This window comes from Leucoraja erinacea, chromosome 39, assembly GCF_028641065.1.
Source record: "Leucoraja erinacea ecotype New England chromosome 39, Leri_hhj_1, whole genome shotgun sequence".
NCBI lineage: Eukaryota > Metazoa > Chordata > Chondrichthyes > Rajiformes > Rajidae > Leucoraja > Leucoraja erinaceus.
This window is the reverse complement of record NC_073415.1, coordinates 2,241,992-2,254,670: the sequence shown is the minus strand read 5'-3', so window position 1 is coordinate 2,254,670 and position 12,679 is coordinate 2,241,992. Positions and strand designations below refer to the sequence as shown.

The window sequence follows — 12,679 nt, the reverse complement described above, 5'->3', positions numbered from 1 at the left end:
GTTACTGATTGTGGATGAACAGCCATGATCAAATTGAATGGCGGTGCTGGCTCGAAGGGCCGAATGGCCTACTCCTGCACCTATTGTCTACTGTCTATTGTCTATTGTCTATGCAGATGGGGTTCATCAGCCTGGGAAGGATACTGAGTTGGATGATCAGCCATGATCATATTGAATGGCGGTGCAGGCTCGAAGGGCCGAATGGCCTCCTCCTGCACCTATTGTCTATTGTCTATTGTCTATTGTCTATTGTCTATTGTCTATTGTCTATTGTCTATGGGCAGATGGGGTTCATCAGCCTGGGAAGGATACTGAGTTGGATGATCAGCCATGATCATATTGAATGGTGGTGCATGCTCGAAGGGCCGAATGGCCTACTCCTGCCCCTATTTTCTATGTTTCCATGTTTCTATGTTGTGCACATGGATTTCAGTAAGGCGTTCGACAAGGCTCTGCATGGTAGGCTGCTCCAGAAGATTAGATCCTATGGGATCCAAGGAGAGATAGCTGAATGGATAGAAAATTGGCTCCATGGAAGGAAGTGGAGGGTGATGGTGGGAGGTTACATCTCGGTCTGGACGCCTGTGACTACTGGTGAGCCTCAGGGTTCGGTGCTGGGCCCGTTACTGTTTGTCATTTATTTCTTGTACATGTGCAAATGTCTTTTAAATTAAGTCTACAAAGTGATGGTGTGATTAATTTATTTGTGATTGTGGTTTTTGAGTGAACTGCAGGAGACGGAGAAGAATTGACATAATTTTCTTGGGATTTATTTTCCCTTGGGATTTATTAAATTAACATTATCCAGTTGACAAGGCTTGGATTAATTTGTTGCCCACTAGAGAAACTCTTTCCTTAAATCAGTTCGTCAATTTTTCTCTCTTCTTACAAATTGTCGACTTTACTGTATTTGGTGTGGCACGGTGGTGCAGCGGTAGAGTTGCTGCCTCACAGCTCCAGAGAACGGGTTAGATCCTGGCTACGGGTGCTGTCTGCACAGAGTTTGTATGTTCTCCCTGTGACCACGTGGGTTTTCTCCTGGTGCTCCGGTTTCCTCCCACACTCCAAAGACGTACAGGTTTGTAGGTCAATTGGCTTTTGTAAAAAATGTCCCTAGCATGCAGGACATAGAACGGGGTGATTGTTGGTCAGAGTGGACTTGGTGCAAAGCAAGAATTTCATTGTCCTATCTGGGACACATAGAAACATAGAAATTAGGTGCAGGAGTAGGCCATTCGGCCCTTCGAGCCTGCACCGCCATTCAATATGATCATGGCTGATCATCCAACTCAGTATCCCGTACCTGCCTTCTCTCCATACCCTCTGATCCCCTTGGCCACAAGGGCCACATCTAACTCCCTCTTAAATATAGCCAATGAACTGGCCTCAACTACCCTCTGTGGCAGAGAGTTCCAGAGATTCACCACTCTCTGTGTGAAAAAAGTTCTCCTCATCTCGGTTTTAAAGGATTTCCCCCTTATCCTTAAGCTGTGACCCCTTGTCCTGGACTTCCCCAACATCGGGAACAATCTTCCTGCATCTAGCCTGTCCAACCCCTTAAGAATTTTGTAAGATTCTATAAGATCCCCTCTCAATCTCCTAAATTCTAGAGAGTATAAACCAAGTCTATCCAGTCTTTCTTCATAAGACAGTCCTGACATTCCAGGAATCAGTCTGGTGAACCTTCTCTGCACTCCCTCTATGGCAATAATGTCCTTCCTCAGATTTGGAGACCAAAACTGTACGCAATACTCCAGGTGTGGTCTTACCAAGACCCTGTACAACTGCAGTAGAACCTCCCTGCTCCTATACTCAAATCCTTTTGCAATGAAAGCTAACATACCATTCGCTTTCTTTACTGCCTGCTGCACCTGCATGCCTACCTTCAATGACTGGTGTACCATGACACCCAGGTCGCGCTGCATCTCCCCCTTTCCCAATCGGCCACCATTTAGATAATAGTCTGCTTTCCCGTTTTTGCCACCAAAAAGGTTAATTGGTTTTGGTAAAAAAGAATTGTGTTTTGCTGGTGAACAGGGTGATCGCTGGACGGCACGGACTCAGTGGGACTCTCTAAAATAAACTAAACTAAACTCTATACTGTGTTTGGTCTTTTATTAGAAAATTAATGGTTTCAAAGTAGTTGAGTGTTTACAGTGATTGGGTTGGATAAGACTAATTATTTCCTCTGATGTGGAATCGGATATATATAGGAACATTAAGAGCTGGTTGTGGGACATAGTCCAGTGTCGGCGCTGCCCATGCAGCTGCGGCTCGTCTGCAGTCCGTTTGTTTTTCCTTTCTTTTTGTCCTGTTAAGTGAATGTTTTTAGTTTTAGTTTTACTTTATTTTTAGCTGTGTATATGTGGGGGTGGGGGAAACTTTTGATGTGGGGGGGGGGGGGGGGGTGGTGGGAGAAACCCTATCGAGTCTCCGTTGTTGTTGGGGCCTAACATCGTAGAGCTGGCGGCCTCCAACTTGGGGCTCCAGTCGCAGAGCCTGCGGACTCACCATCGCGGAGCTGGCCGACTTCGGAGCGCTGAGAGCTGCGGTGGCTCGCTGGCTCCGACCCGACTTTGGAGCTTCGGAGGCTTCGGCTGCAGGCCCTGTGGACGGTAACATCGGGAGGTCGTGGGTCCCTGGTGGGAGACCGCTTTTCGGAGCTCACGCAACGGCAACTGCCCCAGCCCGAATCGAGTGGTTTAAATTGACCCGGAACAGGGCCTTACATCGCCCGGCGCGGCTTAAACGGCCGCGGGACTTACGATCGCCTGCCGGGGGCCCTAACACCAAGTGCCTCGATCAGCTCAATGCAGCAGTTTGACTGCTTGACTGCAGGAGAAGAATAAAGAACAGAGAACAGGGAACAGGGAAGAGATAAAACCTTTGCTGATCATGGACTTTAGGAGGGCACATCATCCGAGGACGTACACTCCATTGAGGATAAATGGGGATCCTGTGGATAGGGTGAACTGTTTTAAATATCTGGGAGTCCACATCTCTGAGGATATGACATGGGCATCACACGCCTCAGCACTCGTGAGTAAGGCAAGGCAGCGCCTTTACCACCTCAGGCAATTGAGGAAATTCAGAGTGTCTCCGAGGATCCCCCAGTGCTTCTACACAGCGGCGGTGGAAAGCATCTTGTCCAGGAACATTACCATCTGGTTTGGGAATTGCTCTGCCAAGGACAAGAAGGCTCTACAGAGAGTAGTGCATTCGGCCGAACGCACTATGGGAACTTCACTCACCCCCCTGCAGGAACTATACAACAGGAGGTGCAACTCCAGAGCAAACAAAATCATGGGAGACCCCTTCCACCCCTGCAACGGACTGTTCCAGCTGCTACGGTCAGGCAAACGCCTCCGTTGCCATGCGGTGAGAACGGAGAGGTTGAGAAGGAGTTTCTTCCCAGAGGCAATTCGGACTGTAAACGCCTATCTCACCAGGGACTAACTCTACAGAACGTTTTTCCTTCCATTATTTATTATGTAAAAGAATATGTGTGTTATGATTGTGTTTATAATTTGTTTGGTTGTTTTGTTGTTTGTCTTTTGCACAAAAGTCCGCGAGCATTGCCACTTTCATTTCACTGCACATCTCGTATGTGTATGTGACAAATAAACTTGACTTGACTTGACTTGACTTGACTTGACTTGACTTGACTTGACTTTTGCCTTCCCTCACAGTGAGGAGGTGTTTGGAGATTCACTGTGATGGATGTTTATGTGCAATTGTGTTAATTGTGTGTTTTGTTCTTTTTGCTGTTATGACTGCAGGAATGAAATTTCGTTCAAAAATTTGCTTGTTGAATGACAATAAAGGGCTATTGAATCGAATTGAATTGATAGTCTTGCAAAGTCTGTGGAAATCTGGGCCTGCTCGCCAATTGATAAGGGGTATCAGGACAAGTTGAGTTTACAGGTCTCTGATGGGAAGATGTTTGTTGAGGTGAGATGTCCAGGAGCGTGAAGCAAAAGCAGCGGTTGTGAAAGAGGTTGGTGGGGCCATGTTAGGCTTTAGGCTTTAGAGATACAACATAGAAACAGGCACTTTGGCCCACTGTGTCCATGCCAACCAGCGATCACCCTATACACTAGCACTATCCTACACACTGGTCATCTGAGACCCTCGGACTATCTCTGATCAGATTATATCTTGCACTAAATGTTATTCATGTTATTTCCTTTCTCATGTATCTGTACACTGTGGACAACTAGATTGTAATCATGTATTGTCTTTCCGCTGACTGGTTAGCACGCAACAAAAGCTTTTCACGCTAGCTCGGTACATGTGCATCAGAAATCAGAGGACATAGGTTAAGGTGAGAGGGAAAAGATTTAATAAGAACCTGAGGGGCAACTTTTTCACACAGAGGGTGGTGGGTGGATGGAACGAGCTGCCAGAGGCGGTAGCCGAAGCAGGGACAACAGCATTTGGACAGGTACATGGACAGGAATGGTTTAGAGGGATATGGGCCAAATGCAGGAAGGTGGAATTGGAGTCGATGGAGGGGGCACCTCAATGCAAAGATAGACACAAAAAGCCGGAGTAATTCAGCGGGTCGGGCAGCATCTCCGGAGAAAAGGAATAGGTGTCGAGACCCAAAACGTCACCTATCCATGTTCTCCAGAGATGCTGCCTGACCCGCTGAGTTACTCCAGCACTTTGTGCCCATCTTCAGTCTAAACCATCATCTGCTGTTCCTTCCTACACATGGTGCAGTGGAACTTTGGCAAGGATTGAATAGCAAGGTTGGGTAAAGGCCGGAATGGGACCATCCCCATTCCTGGATCTAAATCCCACAACTAGCCTCTGAACTATGTAAAACGGGAAAAGCCCAAGCAACAATGAATACCCAATGAGGAAATGAAAATAATAACATCGGAAAGGAAGCAAGGAGTTACATAGAAAATAGATAGCATGCCGGCTGATATATATATTCCTGCACCATTGTGTACGTGACATTTATAAATCAGCGTGTCGGGAAGATTTTCCCTGGGGAAAGGACGGGAGCTGGCGTTCATTCCCATGGGAATTCCCATGGGAAGTTGGAATAGTGATGAAGATCCCAGTCAAAGACATGCAGCCAAACAAGTCAGTCTATAATGGTCAGGCATGCAAAGATTTCTATTTCTCTTTAGTCAAGTCTAGTCAAGTCAAGTCACATTTATTTATATAGTACATTTAAAAAACAACTCTCGTTGGCCAAAGTGCTTTACATTTGTTATAAGAATAGCACAACAAAACAAGCTACATACAAATATACATGTAGCCCTCACTCAGAGGACATCAGGAAAGGCTTGGGAGTATAGATAAGTCTTTAGTCTTGACTTAAAAGAGTCGCTGGAGGGGGCAGTTCTGATGGGAAGGGGGATGCTGTTCCACAGTCTAGGAGCTGCAACCACAAAGGCACGGTCGCCCCTGAGCTTATGCCTAGACCGCGGGATATTCAGCAGCCCCAAGTCGGCCGATCTGAGGGGCCTGGAGGTGGAGTGGTGGGTGAGAAGACTTTTAATGTAGGTGGGGGCAAACCCATTGAGGGCTTTGTAGACATGGAGGAGGATCTTGAAATGTATACGGAACCGCACAGGGAGCCAGTGGAGAGAGGCCAGGATCGGGGTGATGTGATCCCTTTTTCGGGTGCCCGTCTTTAGACTTTAGAGATACAGCGCTGAAAGAGGCCCTTTGGCCCACCCAGCCAGCGCCGGCCAGCGATCATCCCGCACACTAACACATAACACTATCCCACACACTAGGGACATTTTACAATTTTACCAAAGCCAATTAGCCTACAAACCTGTACGTCTTTGGTGTGTGTGGGCAGGAAGATTGTTCCCGATGTTGGGGAAACCAGGACAAGGGGTCACCCGCTTAAGGAAAAAACACGCAGAAGAGCCACGGGGAGAAATCTCTAGAACTCTCTGCCGCAGAGGGTAGTCGAGGCCAGTCCGCTATATTTAAGGGGACAGCAGGGGATCCAGGGCTAGGGAGAAGGCGGACTACGGGTCTCTGGCGCTATTGAATGAGGCTTGAGCAGCTGACTACCCTGCTGCCTACCTTCTGTGCCGCTCTCTTTGTTGGGAGGGAAACTTTAAAACCCACGGGCCACTGCAAACTCCGCAGGACAGAATGGCTAGTTCGGGTCTGTTGCTGATAGAATCACCCGCTGCGCCTCCGTGCCGCTTTATAAGGGCCACTCATAGAACAGAATAATTTATTTACATAGAAATCAGGATGTGAGCAAACCGGCCTCAAGGTCATTTGAAACTAGTTTGATTTATTTAGTTGCGTCCAAATCCCCGGAAACCAGCTATAGAAAGGTTTGTACTCCTGCGATCCGATCGATGGTCCAGAATCCAGCTGCTAATCCAGTAACTTAATCTCACCATCGTGGCTCTTAATTGTATAATATGTCACCCAGCAAGAAGACATGTTTATGTGTATCATCTTTCATACAGCGAGAATGATCTAATGGGGACCCAGTTCCCGTCTAATGGAGAACGTCATCCTTTTAATTTATCCTTGGACAATTTCTTTTGAGTACAAGATACTTTGTAGATTGTGCAGTGGGCTGGTGCTATAGACCTGCATGGGAAGGTAGATGCTCCTGCCCCCACAAGTCTCGGGCACATGGGGCTCGTCAGCCTGGGAAGGAGGTTCATCTAGGAGAGGGAAAACTCTGATTTAAAACCTCCACTGCTGCACCACCTTAAGTCAGGTGGCATCTGTGAAGGGAAATGGACAGTCGGCGTTTTGGGTCATTGTATTGTATTGTATTGTATTCAAATTTATTGTCATTGTCTCAATTTGAGACAACGAAATGAATTTCCCTTACAGGCAGTATCATTAAAAATAAAATAAAAAAAAAATAATAATAATAAAAAATAATAATAGATAAATAATAAAACATATTAACAATAAAATTGAAATTGAATTAAAAAAAAAAAAAAGCACAAACACGGAAAGTCCACGACACAACATAACATAAATGGCATCAAGGTGAGGATGGCACCATAGTCCAGCCAGCCTCCCCTCCGTGTTCATCTGTGGTCGGGGCCTTCCGAGCACCCGCAGTCGCCGCCCCGGGTGGCCCGATGTTCAGGCCCTCACGCCGGGCTGGTGGAACGCCGACGCCGAACCCCGACGGTGAGCGTCCTCCTCCTCAGCGGCCCGGACCTCCCGATCAGCCGCCTCCCGCTGCCGGAGTCTGCAGCTCCTGAGTCATGAGCCTTCTTTAGACTGATGAAGACCGTCTCCACACCGCTGCGCCATCGTGCCGCTGTGATACCATAAATAATAACGTGAGATTTGTATTAGGAAATAGCGATTAATCTCGAGCGACTCTATCATCCTCTGGTCAGATGCCCAAACCACTTCCATGCTCCACACAAGGTCAAAAGAGGAACCGAATATCAGTGATTATACAATATTCAATTCCGTTCATAATTATGTCCGTAATATGAGAAGTACCGGCAGGATAGACAGTCAGAAACATTTTCCCACAGTGGAACTGTCAAAGACTCGAGTTTGAGTTCAGTTTATTGTCACGTGTACTGAGGTCCAGTGAAAAGCTTTTGTTGCGTGCTACACAGTCAACGGAAAGACAACACACGATTACAATCGAGCCGTCCGCACTGCACAGATACAGGATAAAGGGAACTGCAGATGCTGGTTTATACCGAGTATAGACACAAAATGCTGGAGTAACTCAGCAGATCAGGCAGCATCTCTGGACAAAAAGACTAGCGAGCGTAGCTTTAAGGTTAGAATGGCAAAAGTTAAAAGAGATATGGAAGGCAGGTTTATTTATACAGAGGGTGGTGGGTTAGGGTTGACAACTGTCCCGTATTAGCCGGGACATCCCGTATATTGGGCTAAATTGGTTTGTCCCGTACGGGACCGCCCCTGTCCCGTATTTGACCGCTACTACTCGGGTCGGGGGGGACTGTCGGGTCGGAGCGCAGAGTCCAACCCTGCTTCCCCGTCCCGACGTAGTGCAGCCCGTGGAGTGCAGCAGCAGCAGCAGCAGCAGCAGCGCCTCCACTGCCTTGTGGCCATATCCAGTCATGGAAAACTCCTGGAGTAAACCTCAAGAAAATCCGGAGTCGGAGCCCCTAAGGCAGTTTGTCGTTGTCTACAACCTCAGCCCTCGGGCTCCTCCTCCTCCTTTTTCCTTTCTTCTCCCCACCCCCCATCAGTCTGAAGAAGGGTTTCGGCCCGAAACGTTGCCTATTTCCTTCGCTCCATAGATGCTGCTGCACCCGCTGAGTTTCTCCAGCATTTTTGTCTACCTCGGGTTTAGAGGGATAAAATGAGAGTCAAACGCAGGTCAGAGTAGGGAAATCTGAGCGTAATAAGAACCTGAGGGGTAACTTGTTGGTGGGGGTGTATGGGCTGCAGGAGTTGGGCCGAAGGGCCTGTTTCCACACTGTATAGCATTTTTGTGTACCTCAGGTTTAGAGGGATATGGGTCAAACGCAGGCAGGTGGGACTAGTGTAGAGGGGGCATGTTGGTCGGCATGGGCAAGTTGGGCTGAAGGGCCTGTTTCCACACTCTATAGGGCCTGTCATACTTGGCAATTTTTTCGGTGACTGCCGGCATCATTGACTGACGCATCAGCGGCGTGATTCGGCGTGACGCGACGTGATGACGTATTAACGCTGGGTGTTATTTCAAGTGTCGCAACATTTTTTTTGTCGCCGCTGGATTTAGAAATGTTTAAAATATGTCGGTGACAGTGATATGACGCCGGCAGTCGCCGAAAAAAATCGGCAAGTGGGACAGGCCCTTAAACCCCTGTCCCACGGTACGAGTTCATTCCAAGATCTCTCCCGAGTTTAAATAAAATCAAACTCGTGGTAAGCACGGAGAATGAACGTAGCGGGTACGTCGGAGCTCTTAGCGGCTCGTCACGCTAACGGCAGGTACTCGGGAAGACTCGCTAACGGCAGGTAAGCACGGGAAGACTCGTGAAGATTTTTCTACATGTTGAAAAAATGTCCACGAGAGCCCCGAGTACCGACGAGTGGCCATTACCGTAAATCTCCGAGTTCGAATCAGGGCAAACTCGGGGAGAGCTCTTGGGATGAACTCGTACCGTGGGACAGGGCTTATATGGCTCTATACAGGCTGCTGGACTAGAGCATGGTCTGCACCTTCCCCCAACACTATCTACTGAATCTCAGCATCATTTCACACCTAGTCACCCACCTTCCTGTCCCACGGACTGTCCACCTCGACAGTAGAAGTTGTGACTTCCTCATGGAACACAAGGCTTAGCCAACACGCATCTCACTCTGATGTATTACAGCCCTGAGCTGCTGGCACTTGCCGCAGGTATAGATGCTATGGGTCATCTTGTTTCCATCAGCTCCAGTTAAGATTCATCCAACCACTGCTATGCATGTCTAAATGTAATCTAATCGCGGAGATAATTTCATTTTAAAAATTAAAGTTGCACCGACGTACTTAGAACATAGAACCTGCCGTAGTTCAGTTCACCAGAGACAGACACAAAATGCTGGAGTAACTCAGCGGGACAGGCGGCATCTCTGGAGAGAAGGAATGGGTGCGTTTCGGGTCGAGACCCTTCTTCAGACCGAGAGGCAGGGGAAAGGGAAACGAGAGATATAGATGGTGATGTAGAGAGAGATAGAACGAATGAATGAAAGATATGCAAAAAAAGTAACCATGATAAGTCACAACACGGGCAGGTGGGATTATTGCAGCTGGGACATGTTGGCCAGTGTGGTTTAGTTGGGCCGAAGGGCCTGATTCCACACTGTATCACTCCATATAACCATATAACAATTACAGCACGGAAACAGGCCATCTCGGCCCTACAAGTCCGTGCCGAACAACTTTTTTCCCCTTAGTCCCACCTGCCTGCACTCATACCATAACCCTCCATTCTCTTCTCATTCATATGCCTATTCAATTTATTTTTAAATGATACCAATGAACCTGCCGACACCACTTCCACTGGAAGCTCATTCCACACCGCTACCACTCTCTGAGTAAAGAAGTTCCCCCTCATATTACCCCTAAACTTCTGTCCCTTACTCCATGACTCTATAATGGAACCAGGCCATTATAAAGAAGTGGGCTGGGTGAAAATGAGTTACAGACAATGAGACTGAACAAGGTGACTTGAAACTAGTACGATGACTTGGATGGGGAAGGTGCGGAGAGAGAGTGGGGATGGAAGGTTCTGGCTGGTTGTCCACTAGCTACAGTCCCATTGGTTACCACTGTATACTGCCTGTTTACCTCTGCAAAGGTCAAGCCACAAGCTTATGAGAGGTCAACAAACAATTACGCTAAGTTAGGCACGTCAATATTTAAACTCTCTCATTGACTGAAGTGTGCAAAAACCGCACTCTATGGTTGCCACTGAGTGGAACTACAAGAGCAAGTGTAAGAGGAGTCTTACGTCGGTGGGGGTGAATTAGTTTGGAGATACAGCACGCAAACAGGCCTTTGGGCCTACCCTGTCCACCCCGCACACTAACACTACACTACACACACTAGGGACAATCTTCCAGAAGCCAATTAACCAACAAACCTGTGGGTCTTTGGAGTGTGGGATGAAACCGGAGCACCCGGAGAAAACACACATTATCACGGGGAGAACGTACAAACTCCGTAGTCAGGATCGAACCCGGGTCTCTGGCGCAGTGAACCAGCAATACCGTTTCGCAACCCTTCTGTTACCAGGAGAATAGATTTTTTTAAAGAACCGGTACATTTGGATTTCTGGAAGGTTCCACATATAAGTCATAGATTCATAGAGTGATACAGTGTGTGAACAGGCCCTTCGGCCCAACTTGCCCACACCGACCAACATGTCCCAGCTATGCTAGTCCCACCTGCCAGCATTTGGTCCATATCCCTCCAAACCTGTCCAATCCATGTACCTGTCTAACTGTTTCTTAAACGTTGGGATAGTCCCAGCCTCAACTACCACCTCTGGCAGCTTGTTCCATACACCCACCACCCTCTGTGTGAAAACGGTACCCCTCAGATTCCTATTAAATCTTTTCCTCTTCACCTTAATGGGTGTAGGAAAGAACTGCAGGTTTAAACTGTTGTAACTCAGCGGGACAGGCAGCATCTCTGGAGAAAAGGAATAGGTGATGTTTGGGGTTGAGACCCTTCTTCAGACTGAGAGTCGAGGGGGGAGGAAAGTAGTGGCATGAAATGGTATGGAATAAATCAGAGCCAGCACTGACAACCAAGGAAAATGTTGTGTTATATTTTAGATTCCACGTAGAAAGTTGTATACCAGATTAGACTTTGGTCTCCTAATTTGAGGAAGGACATCCTTGTGTTTGAGGCAGTGCAGCGTAGGTTCACAAGATTGATCCCTGGGATGGCGGGACTGTCATATGAGGAAAGATTGAAAAGACTAGGCTTGTATTCACTGGAGTTTAGAAGGTTGAGGGGGGGATCTTATAGAAACATATAAAATTATAAAAGGACTGGACAAGCTAGATGCAGGAAAAATGTTCCCAATGTTGGGCGAGTCCAGAGCCAGAGGCCACAGACTTAGAACAAAGGGGAGGCCATTTAAGACTGAGGTGAGAAAAAACTTTTTCACCCAGAGTGTTGTGAATTTATGGAATTCCCAGCCACAGAGGGCAGTGGAGGCCAAGTCACTGGATGGATTTAAGAGAGAGTTAGATAGAGCTCTAGTGGAGTCAAGGGATATGGGGAGAAGGCAGGCACGGGTTATTGATAGGGGACAATCAGCCATGATCACAATGAATGGTGGTGTTGGCTCGAAGGGCAGAATGGCCTCCTCCTGCACCTATTTTCTATGTTTCTATGTAGACCGCGTGGGATTGGAGTTACTAGAATGACGTGGGTGGGGAATTGGTCATCGGATCGAAAGAAAGGATGTGACTGTTAGGACTCTATATCGCAACTTGGCTGAAGCTCAGCAGGGAAAGGGGAAACACAGTTAGTCTTGAGAAATGTGAGCTGATGTGCTTATTGACTGTCAGCATTAACAACCCCATGATCTGTGGGCCGAATGGCCTGTTCCGGTGCTGTACACTTCTATGTTGACACGATGAATTGATTCTGGGGAGATGATATGGTAAGTTGATGCATAGGCAACAATGTTAAAATATTGAAAACACCAGCAACAAAATTTGTGTGTATTAAAGTTCAAATTAGACAGGAGTTAGTAAATATTTGCATCAACTTGGTTGTAGAGGTTTGCATGCCAGCAGCGTAGCTGTTAGCCACAAGAATTATCACACATCCGGTGGCATTTCATACTGCTATCTGTACAGAACCCTTTCTCGGTCTGAATCAGTCTGAAGTGTTGAATCAGCAGAATAATGAAAGGCCTGGATAGAGTGGATGCGGAAAGCATGTTTCCACTAGTGGGAGAGTCTCGGACTAGAGGGCGTGGTAGCCCCAGAATTAAAGGACGTTCCTTCAGGATGGAGATGAGGAGGAGTTTCTTTAGTCAGTGGATGGTGAATCTGTGGAATTCTTTGCCACAGAAGGCTGTGGAGGCCACAAGTCAGTGGATATTTTTAAGGCAGAGATAGATAGATTCTTGATTAGTACGGGTGTCAGGGGTTATGGGGTTAGGAGAGAGAGATAGATCAAACATGATTGAATGGCGGAGTTGACTTGATGGGCTGAATGGCCTAATTCTGC

General features: G+C 47.4%; 1 protein-coding gene across 1 annotated transcript in view; it reads left to right on the top strand.

Moving 5' to 3' along the window:
- LOC129714580 (adhesion G protein-coupled receptor E5-like) overlaps positions 1-12,679 on the top strand; it is a 75,902-nt gene that overhangs the window by 16,738 nt on the left and 46,485 nt on the right. The window lies entirely within an intron of this gene.